Source organism: Carcharhinus amblyrhynchos, chromosome 1, assembly GCF_965287045.1.
Source record: "Carcharhinus amblyrhynchos chromosome 1, sCarAmb.v2.hapA, whole genome shotgun sequence".
NCBI lineage: Eukaryota > Metazoa > Chordata > Chondrichthyes > Carcharhiniformes > Carcharhinidae > Carcharhinus > Carcharhinus amblyrhynchos.
In genome coordinates, this window is record NC_137324.1 from 95,878,782 (window position 1) to 95,891,379 (window position 12,598).

General features: G+C 41.4%; 1 protein-coding gene across 2 annotated transcripts in view; it reads right to left on the reverse strand.

Moving 5' to 3' along the window:
* Positions 1-12,598, reverse strand: part of stim2b (stromal interaction molecule 2b) — a 128,618-nt gene that overhangs the window by 31,874 nt on the left and 84,146 nt on the right. The window lies entirely within an intron of this gene.

Genomic DNA, 12,598 nt, shown 5'->3' on the forward strand with positions numbered 1-12,598 from the left:
GTAGTAAGTTCCACATTTTCAACACTCGGAGTAAGAATTTCTTCTGCACTCCCTGAATTACACTGATGACATCTAGCTATGCTCTTCTCCACAAGAGGAAACATTCTCCCTGCATCCACTCTATCACAACATTTCTCAATTTAAGTCACCCTCCGGCCTTATTATTCCAAGAGAGAAGAGAGAAGGAAGCCTTTCCTGGTAATGTGTGCCCATACATTTGATATCATTCTTCTAAATCTTCTCTGCACCCTCTGCAGTGCCTCTATATCCATTCTGTTATATACAACCAGAACTGCATATAGACTCTAACTATACACTAGCCAATTTCAAAAGGATTAGCATAATTTTCCTACTTATTTCGATCCCCCTAGAAATAAAGCTTAGTTTTTGGATTTGTTTTTTTCATAGCCCTGCTAACCTGTGGCACAATTTTAGTGACTGATGTGTTTGTATTCTAAGATCATATAATTAGTCCACTCCCCCTAGATTTGCACTTTCCAAGTAACAAGTGACTTCCCATCATAATGCAGTACTTCACATTTATGCACTGTATTTCATTTGCAAATTATTTGCCCATTCTGCAAGTTTATTAATGTCCCTTTGTAATTTTTTGTAGCACTCCCCAGAATTGACTATACCCCTCCTTCCAAATTTGATCTCAATTTTGAGTCAACAAAATCAAGGTGCAAGATCCATAAATTGGCCTAGATCGTCCATTCCCTGGAGGGTGGGTGGAGAACTCCCAGAAGTCCACATACAGGAGCTGCACAGGAATTGCCCAGGAAGTTTCAACTTCTGTGGGCAATTACTGGAACCAGTCAAAATTCTGATTAAAGTCATCATACATTTTGGTTGTATTTCTCTTAGCAGAATACCTCAAAGGTTAGAACGATCAAAAGCAATTCTAACTCCTGGGCGACTATGATACTGACTGCTGCTTGCCCCCTTTCCCCCACCCAAAACCCCAAATCCCCTGATCACTGCCCCAATCCACCTCACCTCATCAGAACTAGGAGGAGTAGGCCATCTAGCCCCTCAAGCCTGCTCCACCATTCAATAAGATCATAACTGATCTTTTCGTGGACTCAGCTCCACCTACCCGCCTGTTCACCATAACACTTAATTCCTTTACAAGGGTTCCAATATGATTGTTGCAGATGGGGTGAGTGGGAAAGGTTAGAAGCCACAACTCAGTAGATGGGGAAAGTTTCAAACTTTCTGAAGGATTCTCTCATGCCAGTTGGTAGATGCTGAGCTTTTAAAAAAATGGGTATAATTATTCAATTCCGTTTGAACTGAATGGTACGATCTATTCATTATTTGATGTATGGTATGTTATTTTAATATACCTTCTATTCCTCTAACTAATTAACTGCCACTTTTCTGGAGTCAGACACTGATTGGTGATGGATTATAGCTGCTTAAACTGTAGTGCAGAAAATCTCCAGTAGAGGGAGGCCAATGTCTTGACAAGCCGGGCTTGTGTGTAGCTTATGTAATAAATAGTTTCATATTACATGTGACGCAGGACACATTTTAGCTTAACATACAATATTAAGCAAATTTGCCCTTATGGCCAACAGAAACTTATTATTTAGAATCATAAATAATAGATGTGGTAACCCAGCTTTATGTATTACCCTGGTTCTCTCTATTTCAATTTATTAACTCTTCTGAAGAATGTTCGAGTTATGTTAATCTTTAATAATAAAATCTTAATATATTGTGCAAATCACTGATCATTAATACAGACTTAGAGGGAGCAGGAAACATGTTAAATTAACTTTTTAAAAAAATGTTTTGTCTTCTTTTTGTGGCCAGAATTCTGTTAAAGTCTTTAACATGGTGGTTATGTAACAATCAATAAGCCACTTGTTCCAATCTCTGAAAAAATTTGAAGTGTACTTCAACCCAGTAAAACAACACAGTTACTCCGTTAAATCCTCTTTTCTGACAGCAAAGCCCAGAATTAGAATTCCAGTCATGTTATTCTCCCTCCTCCAATCACATGCCACAAAGCTGTACAGCATTAGTTACGGCAACGTTATTATAAGGTACTAACTCCACTCTTAAAACACAAGCCAGGTCGTCTAGTGTCATCTTCCTGCTCAGAAAGGACAGTAGGACTAGAGGGCACAGCCTCAAGATAAAGGGGGGGCGGTTTAGAACGGAGTTGAGGAGGAACTTCTTCACTCAAAGGGTGGTGAATCTCTGGAATTCTCTGCCCGTTGAGGTGGTGGAGGCTGCCTCGCTAAATATTTTTAAGACGCGGGTTGATGGGTTTTTGATAAGCGAGGGGATTAAGGGTTATGGGGAGAGGGCGGGAATGTGGAACTGAGCCACGACAGATCAGCCATGATCTTATTGAATGGCAGGGCAGGCTCGAAGGGCTCGATGGCCTACTCCTGCTCCTATTTCTTATGTTCTTATCAAAAGAGAAAACACTGAAATGTCAGCAGGTCTGGCAGCATCTGTATGGGGAGAAAAGAGCTGATGTTGTGAATCCAGACAGCCCTTTGTCAAAGCTCAAATTAAAGTCATTCACGCCCTTTATTCTGTCTGTGAACAGCCATTAGCAGTCTTTTCCCCTGGTTTCTGTGGCTAGCACTCATCTTTCATGTGATCCCCCTGCAGAATAAATATTTCCCACTTTCTATGCCTTTCAGTTTTGACAAAGGGTCGTTTGTACTCAAAACATCAGCTCTTTTCTCTCCTTGCAGATGCTGCCAGATCTGCTGAGATTTTCCAGCATTTTCTCTTTTGGTTTCAAATTCCAGCATCCACAGTAGTTTGCATTTAGTTGATCTAGTGTCATACTGGTCAAGCAATAATCTTCATGTCCATGTCCAGTCAAACCTCCATTATGCAATAAATTCCATTGTTTTTAATGACAGCCCATATTCTAACCTGCTTTTTCCTCACCACTATCTTCTATCCTGGTATGTATCCTGGTAAACAAGCTTCTGACATTCCTTCTAAAACAGGCCCTGAACATTGCTTTGTCTGAAGTGAGAGTGTACCAATAGTAACTTCCTTCAAGTTAAAGTTTATTTGTGTCACAAACAGGCTTAGATTATCACTGCAGGTGAAAATCTCTGAGTCACCACACTCCAATGTCTGTTTGGGTACACCAAGGGAGAATTTAGCATGGCCAATGCACCTAGGCAGCTCATCATTTGGTTGAACCTTGCTCTTAATTCTTTGATGCCAATGAATGAAAAAGCACTGAAATTTTTGGATTTTGATCTCTCTCTTTGCCACTGGAAAGCTCCTGTCCATTCTCCACATTTGGAAATATTTCTATTATGTCACTCCATAACTTTGTTTGAATTTTTTTCAAATTCATTTACAGGATGTATTGGTGACTAGACCTGCATTTACTGCCCATCCTTAGGTGCCCTTCAGGCGGTGGTGAGCTGCTTCCTTGAACTGCTGCAGTCCGAGGTGTGGATATGCCCAGAGTGCTGTTGGGAGGGGCTCCAGGATTTTGACCCATAGATAGTGAAGAAACAGTGATATATTTCCAAGTCAGGATGGTGAGTAATTTGGAGGGGAACCTCCAGGTGGTGCTGTTCCCAGGTGTCTGCTGCTCTCATCTTTCTAAATGGTAACGGACATGGGTCTGGAAAGTTCTGCCCAGGGAACGGTGGTGAGTACCATCTTGTTGATGGTACACACGGCCGCCACTTTTGTTGATGGCGGAGGAATTGAATGTTTGCGGAAAAGGTACCAATCAAGCGGACTGCTTTGTACTGGACTGTGTCAACAGTTGCAGCTGCATTCATCCAGGAAAGTATTCCATCACATTCCTGACTTGTGCCTTGCAGATTATGGACAGACAGACTTTGGGAAGTCAGGAGGTGATCACTTGCCGCAGAATTCTTAGTCTCTGACCTGCTCTTGTATTCACAATATTTATACATTGGTCCAGTTCAGTTTATGGTAACCCCCAGGATGGTGATATTGGGGGAATTCAGTGATGGTAATGTCACTAGAATGTCAATGGGAGATAATTAGCTTTTCTTTTGTGGGAGATGGTCATTGTCTGGCACATGTAATTTTTATGCCAAATTTATCCCTCCTCAAAAAAACCCTTCATCCCACTGTCCTTGCAAACTACATTCCATCATTGTCCAAAGCGCATGCACATGTTGCCAACTCCCAAATCCATTCCCATGGTTCCAAAAACTCCAAGCCTGAGTCCCTCCAATCAGGTTTCCACCCCTATCACAGTATCGAATTGACTCTTAAGGAAGTCACAAATTCTATGTAAATAGAATTTCATTTAGGAGCAGGAGGCCATTTGGCCCTTCAAGTCAGCTCCACCATTCATCACAATCTTGGATGTTCACCCAACTCAATAGCCTAATCCTGCCTTCGCCCCACAACCTATAGAAACATAGAAGACAGGATTTTGCTGATAAAAGAATTGCCGTGACAAATGTAAACATTCCCTCTTTATCTTTCTTAGCCTGTCTGTAGCTTTTGAAACAATTAGCCACACCATCAAGGCCTCTCTGCTGTCGTCCAACTGAGTGGGACTGCTTTCACCTGGTTCAATTTTTACTTACAAAAGAACAAAGAACAACCCAGCACGGGAAACAGGCCCTTCAGCCCAATGAGCCCACGCCACCACATCTTCCTACACCTACCCTGCCCTGTGTGTATGTGAGTGGAACCCCTAATGTAGCCAGATTCAGGGGAGAATAGTGTCAATTTGGTACTTAATTGTAGTCAGGGAATCATTTGCAATGGCTTCTCTTCCTGCTTATATACCATTCCCACTGCTGTCTCCCAAGGAATTATCATTGGTTCTGTACTATTTCCTGCCTACACGCTGCCTTTCATAATACCAGTATATCCGAAAGACAACGTGCAAAGGGCAAGTGATGTGCGTGCTGATTGCACGCAACATTGACTGAGAGAGCCATGCACTCCCTTTGTTTTCAAACTGTAAATATTTATTTTATTTTTACCATTTTAAGTTGTAGGCAGTTCTATTAGCAAGAATGATTCAGCATTTTCTACAACTCATTATGAAATATTCAGCATGTATTAAATATATTTAATTTCAGAGTCATGGCTAGTCAACAAACCCAATTTCAAGCATGCAGCCAGCCCACTAAGATGGAGGAGGGCCACTCATGCAGCCCACTCATTAGCCTAGGTTGCCTAGCACTGCTCTAAACTCGCACTCCCCCCAAAACCCTGCTTCCTGCTTCATGCCTTAAAACATATCTCTTTGATCAAGATTTTGGCTATCTGCCCAAATATCACCTTATGTGGCTCAGTGCCTAATGCTCCTGTGAAGCACCTCAGGATGATTTATTACATTAAAGGTGTCACGGCACTAAATAAATACAAGCTGTTGTTAAATTGCCAACTTGGATTGCCAAATCTCTTTTCTCCTCTACAATTCCTAGCATCGCACCATTTAGAAGACGCTCCAATTTATGTTTCTCGAGTTTCTTGTTTTGTCAGACTATTCCACACCAAACTCCGTTTGCTATAGGTTTGTCAGTAAGGAGGTAAAGGGCTCCATATCTCATTTCACTGTTGGGACTTCAAGCCCTCTTGAGATTTGCCCAGAACAGATGGTTCTTAGGTCTTGGCACCCAAGGTGCAAAATATACAGAAGCGTTGGATGAATTCACCCTCCAAACCTCTCAAAAAAAATCAAAGGATGAGACAAAAAAATTCAAAGAAAGGTCTAGTCTACAATATGACTGAAAATTGCACACGCAAGCATGTCAGCAAGGGTGGAAAGATAATGCAGAGTCTGATTAGAGGAGCAGCAAACATAGGACAGACAGAATCAAAGTTCCTGTTCTTCCGATCACAGGTTCAGTCTTTCCTGTGTTCATTGTTCCCACTCTTCCAGTCACAAGGTTCCTCCTTCCCACTCTGGTTACTCCTTCAGAGACAGAATCTATAATTGGAGGAACAACAAGGGTGGACAGGAAGGAAGCTGGGATCCATGGTCAGGAAGTAGTTACGTTGGACAAGTCCAAACCATTCGACGTTCTCTAGGACTGAGAAACCAAGGGCAGAGAAGCAGAAAAAGAAAACAAAAAAAGAGGGAGAAGGCTGCCAGAAACTCAGTAATGAGGCTGGGAACAGGTCTGGGAGAGCCACCTGTACCAGTAATAGGGCAGCAGCAGCCAGTGGAGAGAAGATCTGTGCCATTTTAATTTCCCTATAATCCTGTGCTGGTGGTGGGAGGAAAATCTCATTTCTTTGTGGTAAATTGGGAATGGTTTCTGATGATGAACAGAGACTCAGGCAGCAGGCAATGTTAGTTCATGGGTAGTGACAAGCTCAACATTGTTGGTAATCTAGAACCTTCTGCACAATTACTAAATTGAAGAATTAATTTATCCTAAGATCAACCTAAATTTTTATAGTTCCTTTTCAGTGCCTTATCACTTCCAGATATTCTGATTACTTTCCAAGCTTTGTAAGGTGTTCCCTGTGAGTTAAAGTCAACGGCAGCACTTTCATTGAGATTTGCCAACTCTGATCGTTAACATATTTGATCTACTCTCTTGTAGAGTGTCAATTGTTGGTTCTTCTCAATCATCTCTCTTTCTGAAATCATGATTTTTTTACCCCATTTCTGCTCCCCCCCCCCAACACAATCAAATGAAAAATGAACCCCCAAGAAAACCAAAATGTTGCCCCTGTTGCCTTTGTCAAGATTAAGTTAGGCAGGTTTTTCTCTCAAGAAAATAATTGTCTTGACCTCTGCTTATATATACCTAGCCTCAACAAGAATCTTTGATTGGAGCAGGGCCTCAGAAGCACTCGCTGGGGAGTCCTGCAGATGCAGGAAGGGGAGGCTTACAGCTGGAGGTTTCCTGACTATACTTCTTGGACAACAGCCAGAACGCCCTGTGGTCTAAACTGACGCTGGACCTGTAGCAACCAGGAACTTTCCTTGACTACTTCAAAATACGGAGCGCTGCCAGAGAACCACCTGACCCATGTAAATAACGCAAACCCATGTCACGTCAGAGGGAGGAGAACAAAATCCAACTGCAAATTAATTTTTTGTGTCAGTGCACCTGAAGAGTTCTTTCGAATACACTTGTAGCATATTCAACTGAAACTAGTGGAAGGAAGATTGCTGCATCCTTTAGTCAACTGACTCTTTGACGGAGAAACAACTCCATCGCCATCACCCTCTTCTCACAACAAAAGCCTCTGTTGTTCAGATACAAATAACTGAGTTCAAAAATCAAGGAATGGGATTCTTCAAACTTGCCAAAGACTTATTTGCTGGTTAGAGCTGAACAGTGAGAAGAGTTTTTTTTGTTTCTTAGCAAAGGAGGCAGGTATTATAGATCAATGATAAACTATCAGTTCATAGTATGTCCTTAATTAATCAGACCATAGGGACATCTTTAAACTAACCCTTTATCAAAGTGAAATTATAGGGTTTCAAGTAATGAAACATGGCTTTAGAATCAAATAATTTGAACTCTTTGGTAGCAAATATTTAATTAGGACCACCAATTAGTCAGGTCACAAATTTGTTTAGTAGTTTTTCACTTGAATCAAAATTTTGATCAGCCTTGCAGCTCCACATGATTGCAATGAACGGGATTTGTAGCATCAAATACAAACAGCTGAATTTTCCTAACCACAGACAGAGGCTTGGAGGTGGGAAGACACAGGTCAAGACAACTCCCCAACATATTTCCACTTCCAGGAATTTTTTCCCCTAGGGATGAATGCCACCCAGATTGGCTGTCAGCCCGCCCCATAGCATTAAGCAATCGTTTGGAGCAGTTGAGGGCCATTTTGAGATGCCTCCTGTAGTTTCCTGCCATCGGAGCAGCCCCCAACACATGCCAAGACTGTCAGCTCACTCGAGACAGTCCCTCAGCAGGGGTAGGTGACTAATTGAGTCAGAGACCCCATAACACACTGGCCTGGCCATCGGGACCAAAGGCCAGAACTGTGGCCATCGTTACACCTGCAAATGGGTTCCCTCTCCACTCTGATGGCCCTAGCAGGTTCAGGCTTATTTGTTTGTTAACTTCTCGGCAGGCAACTTAGGGCCCTTCCTACGGAAACACTCCCTGATGCTTGCCTGCCCATCTCAGCAGCATCCACCTCTCCTAATGGAGAGCTTACTGCGGTCATCTGATTGAGGCTCCTGGTAACCTGGTCCGCCCACCATTCCCAGTTGAGATGGAGCTCCTGGCGATGGCTTTTTAATTGGAAGATCAAGGCCGACATCTTGCCGTTGTCCTTGAATGAGGCCACATCAGACCCATGAGCCATCTGGGAACCCCATCCCTGTAACTGGAGTTAACAGGGGTTTATCAGGACCATTGCATTTGTGAATGATGTGACTAAAGATTAACATCAACTTATCCCATCTATAGGATCATGTACCAAATATAACTCTTCACTCATGTAACGAGACACATCAGAACCTGATGCTGATTGAGGTACTTAAATACTCCACTTTTTACAGAGCTTGCAAACTTCAGTAAACGCAGCTGCCCTCAGTCATCATCTTCTATTAAGTGTAATTATTTTACAGATCACTGACAGTAAATATTGACATATTACTCCAGCAAGTAGTAACATACTCCAGTTAAAACTGCCAACAAAAAAAAAACTGGCTTTTTACTCAGAGAAGGTTACATTTCCAGAAAAGGCCTCAACAATAAGAAAGTATAAAATTTCATTTATTACGTGCAAAAGTATGCAGTAAAATAAAGCTGCACAAGACAAGCTGGAAGATATAACACTTGTAGAGAAAGCCAAAGACTTTGCCCTTTGTATAATTTTATCCTCTCATCTTGAGCTACGGTCTCCGAACCATCATTTCCCAGCAGTTAACAGTCAGATCCATAGCTGCCCAGACAAGCACCTTGTGAAAGCACATTTTTACCAGTTCTTATCTGTTCCTGATTTAATCCAGACTCTATACCTTCTGCCCACAGATATATGGCTTGTGATAAGCTTCCCCCCCCCTCCCCCCACTTCTAGTCAACATAATAGAATTGGAAGCCATTGCCAGGCACTTAATTTCTTTCAACTTTTTCAGATACGTGTCAGGCGTTTAAAAATCAACTACTGCTACCCTCTGCAGAGTTTGAAGCATTTTCAATCCCCTCCTTTTGCGCATTTCTATGGTTGATATTAAGCAGAAACAGTGATGCATTAAACTACAGAGTGTTTCTTTATTTACATGTCCTGAAAGTAGGGAATAATTCTATTTATCTAGTTTCACAGAAAGTACCCTCAGTCACAGAATTTCATTATAGTACATATTCTGCGGTTAGTTTAATCCTTTTTTTGAGCTGTTTACAGATTTGAAAGCTGTTTATTTTATCGCTTTTAGAATCTCCACCATAAACACTTATTGACTTCAGTGGAAAAAAACTCAAGTGAATGTTAAACAATCTGTCAATTTCCAATCAGTCCATTTTGCCTTACTGATGTTGACCAATACCATCCCTATAGTGCTTCCATGACTGTAAAACACAGGCCAGAAAGTTTTAAGTTCTATTTTCAGCCACCATTGAACTTGTAACAATACAACAACTGAAGCGTGTCTATACATTTAATGAAACATACAAAAAAAAACAAGCATGAGACTTGTTGTATAATGTCTGATTGTTATTCTTTCTTCATACTGTACTTCAGTTCAGTGATCAATAGGTTTAGCTTAGTCATCAATAGGGTTCACTGCACATTTTCTTAATCCCTTTCCTGAAGATATTGACTCATACTGGAGTAAGGTTCCACACACTGCGTACGCAAGTATCTCATCATTCTTCATGTGCAAAGTATTGGTAATTTAGTACGGGTGTCACAACCGCCAATCCCAAATATATTCTAGCCTGTTTATAAATGCCAAGCATATTTCTGTACAAGGTCACTAAGCAATAGTCATCAAAAGAAAAAATTGGTTGAAGTTAATTTTGATATTTCTGCTGCTGCATTAACTGATGAACTAAAACAGTTCAAATCAACAACTTAATTGAGAACCTTTCCAGTACATGTGATTTTCTACAACGCATTTAACTAGTGACTACCACCTCTATATCAAAAAAAGGTATGCAGCACCTCAATCAATCTCAGGCTCTGATGTGTCTAGTTACATGAGTGCATATTTGGTGCATGATCCTCTGGATGGGATAAGTTGATCTTTAGTCGCATCATTCACTGATACGATGGTATAGATAAATCCAAATTAATTCCAGTCATAGAGCTGGATTTTCTCAAACGTGCCACCAGCTTGGAGTCGGAAACCCACAAAAATACGCCAAATCTAAAAATTCATTGCATTTTACATCAGGTCCGCCATTTAACATTGCCCTAATTTCACTTTAGCATCATTAAAGTTAATGGGGCCTTTAATCTCACTGAGCATCATGAGATTTGTTTTAAAGTCAGTACTCGCGTGACCCAATGGGCACCAAGTTTCAAAGATGTTCCTCCCATCCAACTGCACTTCTCCAAAGTCCTCACACTCAGCGAAGATTCAGGAGAGGGAAGTGGCCAGCAGAGGAGTTTTAAAAAAAAACATGGATTACAACACAGCCCCAGTCGAGCATTCTTGCACCATCAGGACTCACATTTCCAGAGCTCCAGCACTGGGTCTAACCTGTATCTTGAACAGAAAAGCAAGTTTACAAGAGGGAAACAGCAGGAGGGTGAGTCAGGGAGCTGGAGATTTGGCAAGAAGGTACGTCGGGGAGAGGCCACAAGTCGGAGGGTGGGAGACAGGGAGAGGTAACAAATTGCAGGGTCAAGAAAGGGGAAGAAGATCTGCAGCAGCCACAAGGATTAGGGAGTGGGAGGTTCAGGATTCAGGATTGATGGCGAGCAGGAGGTACTGCAAGGAGAAAGTTTTTCAATGTATGAATTTAGCAATATATAATATTTCAACTTACAGGGTATAATGTTTTAAATGTTTCTTTTTCTTGACAAGGAAGATCCTATACAGCCAAATTGCATGGAAACAATGCTTCACTTAAAGTCATTATTTTCAGGAACAAACCACAACTCTAAGTGAGGATTTACTGTACATAAATGTTTAATACATTTAAATTCTTACACCTGTCAACTTTTTCAATTATAAATTCCTTTGTTCACATTCATAATGGTGGCTCTCAATATGAACATGTCAATGTATAACTACACTCTGTCCCAGGTGGAGACGCCGCATTCACCATTCAAGGGAGTAGAATCCCAGATGGGTAGTTTGCACTAGAAATATAGACATAAAAAATAAAAAGGGAAATGTAATTGTTTTAAAACGGGGACTGAATTCCATCTTGCGGGCTCAAGTTCAAATACTTTGTGAGGTGATGCACTTTGGAAGGAGTAATTTGACAAGAAAGTATACTACGAAAGGTCTGACGCTGGGAAGTTCCATAGTGTGCTTGTCCCTGAAGACAGAAAGGCAGGTCAATGGAGTGGCAAAAAAGAAATATGGCACACTCACTTTTATCAATCGAGGAATAGATTACAAAAGCAAAGGGGTCATGATGGAGTTGTGTAGAACTTTGGTGAGGCCACAGCTGGAGCACTGTGTGCACTTCTGTTCACCACATTAAAAGAAGGACATGAATGCACTGGAGGGGTTGCAGAGAAGCTTCATCAGGATGCTGCTGGGATGGAATATTTAAGTTATGAAGAGAGGTTGGATAGGCTTGGGTCATCTTCGTTGGAGCATAGAAAACTGAGGGGGGTGACCTGATTGAGATGTTTAAGGTTATGAGGGGCATGGTCAGGGTGGATAGGGAACAACTGCTCCCCTTAGTTAAAGGGTCAGTTACGAGGAGACACATTAAAAGTGAGGGGTGGGAGGTTTAGGGGGTATTTACTTAGGGTGGTGACAGTCTGGAATGTACTGCCTGGGAGGGTGGTGCAGATGGGATGCCTCATATCCTTTAAGAAATACCTGGATGAGTACTTGACACGCTATAACATTCAAGGCCACGGGCTAAGTGCTGGCAAGTGGGATTAGGTGGGCAGGTCAGGGCATTTCATGTTCCAGTGCAGACTTGACGGGCCAAAGGGCCTCTTCTGCACTGTAGTATTTTGTATTTTGCACCTGCTTTTTAACCTCAAGACTACATTTGGTCCTGATTTCTTCCCTGGGAGTTTAACTGCTACAGAAGATTGAATAGTTTACTCTAAATATCCAGGAAATTACTTGTCCTACTCTGAAGTATTTGCCTCTTTAAATATATTGTTCCTTATCTTCTTTTAAAAAGCATGGCCAAAACAATGCCGTATTCATCTTGCTACTTTAATTCTAAAAGCTATCTATTCAATTTGTTCTGTCAATTGTGTAGATTTTGTTCATTTCACCAGAGCAGAGGTCACAGAGGAAACTGTATTCCAAATGTGCATTACAAAGCTTTCATTATAATGCCTCTTTTTTTCAGTCAGATTTCCAGGTAGGAGCTCTATTACCGTAGGCAGTGCAACTCAAAACCAGTTAACATAAATACCTGACTGGAATTGCTGCGCACGTCCACACAAACATCAATTGTATTAGTGCATCCTTCAAAAAGTAAGCCAACTATATCATTGGAAACACTACTATGATTATAGCTCCCTT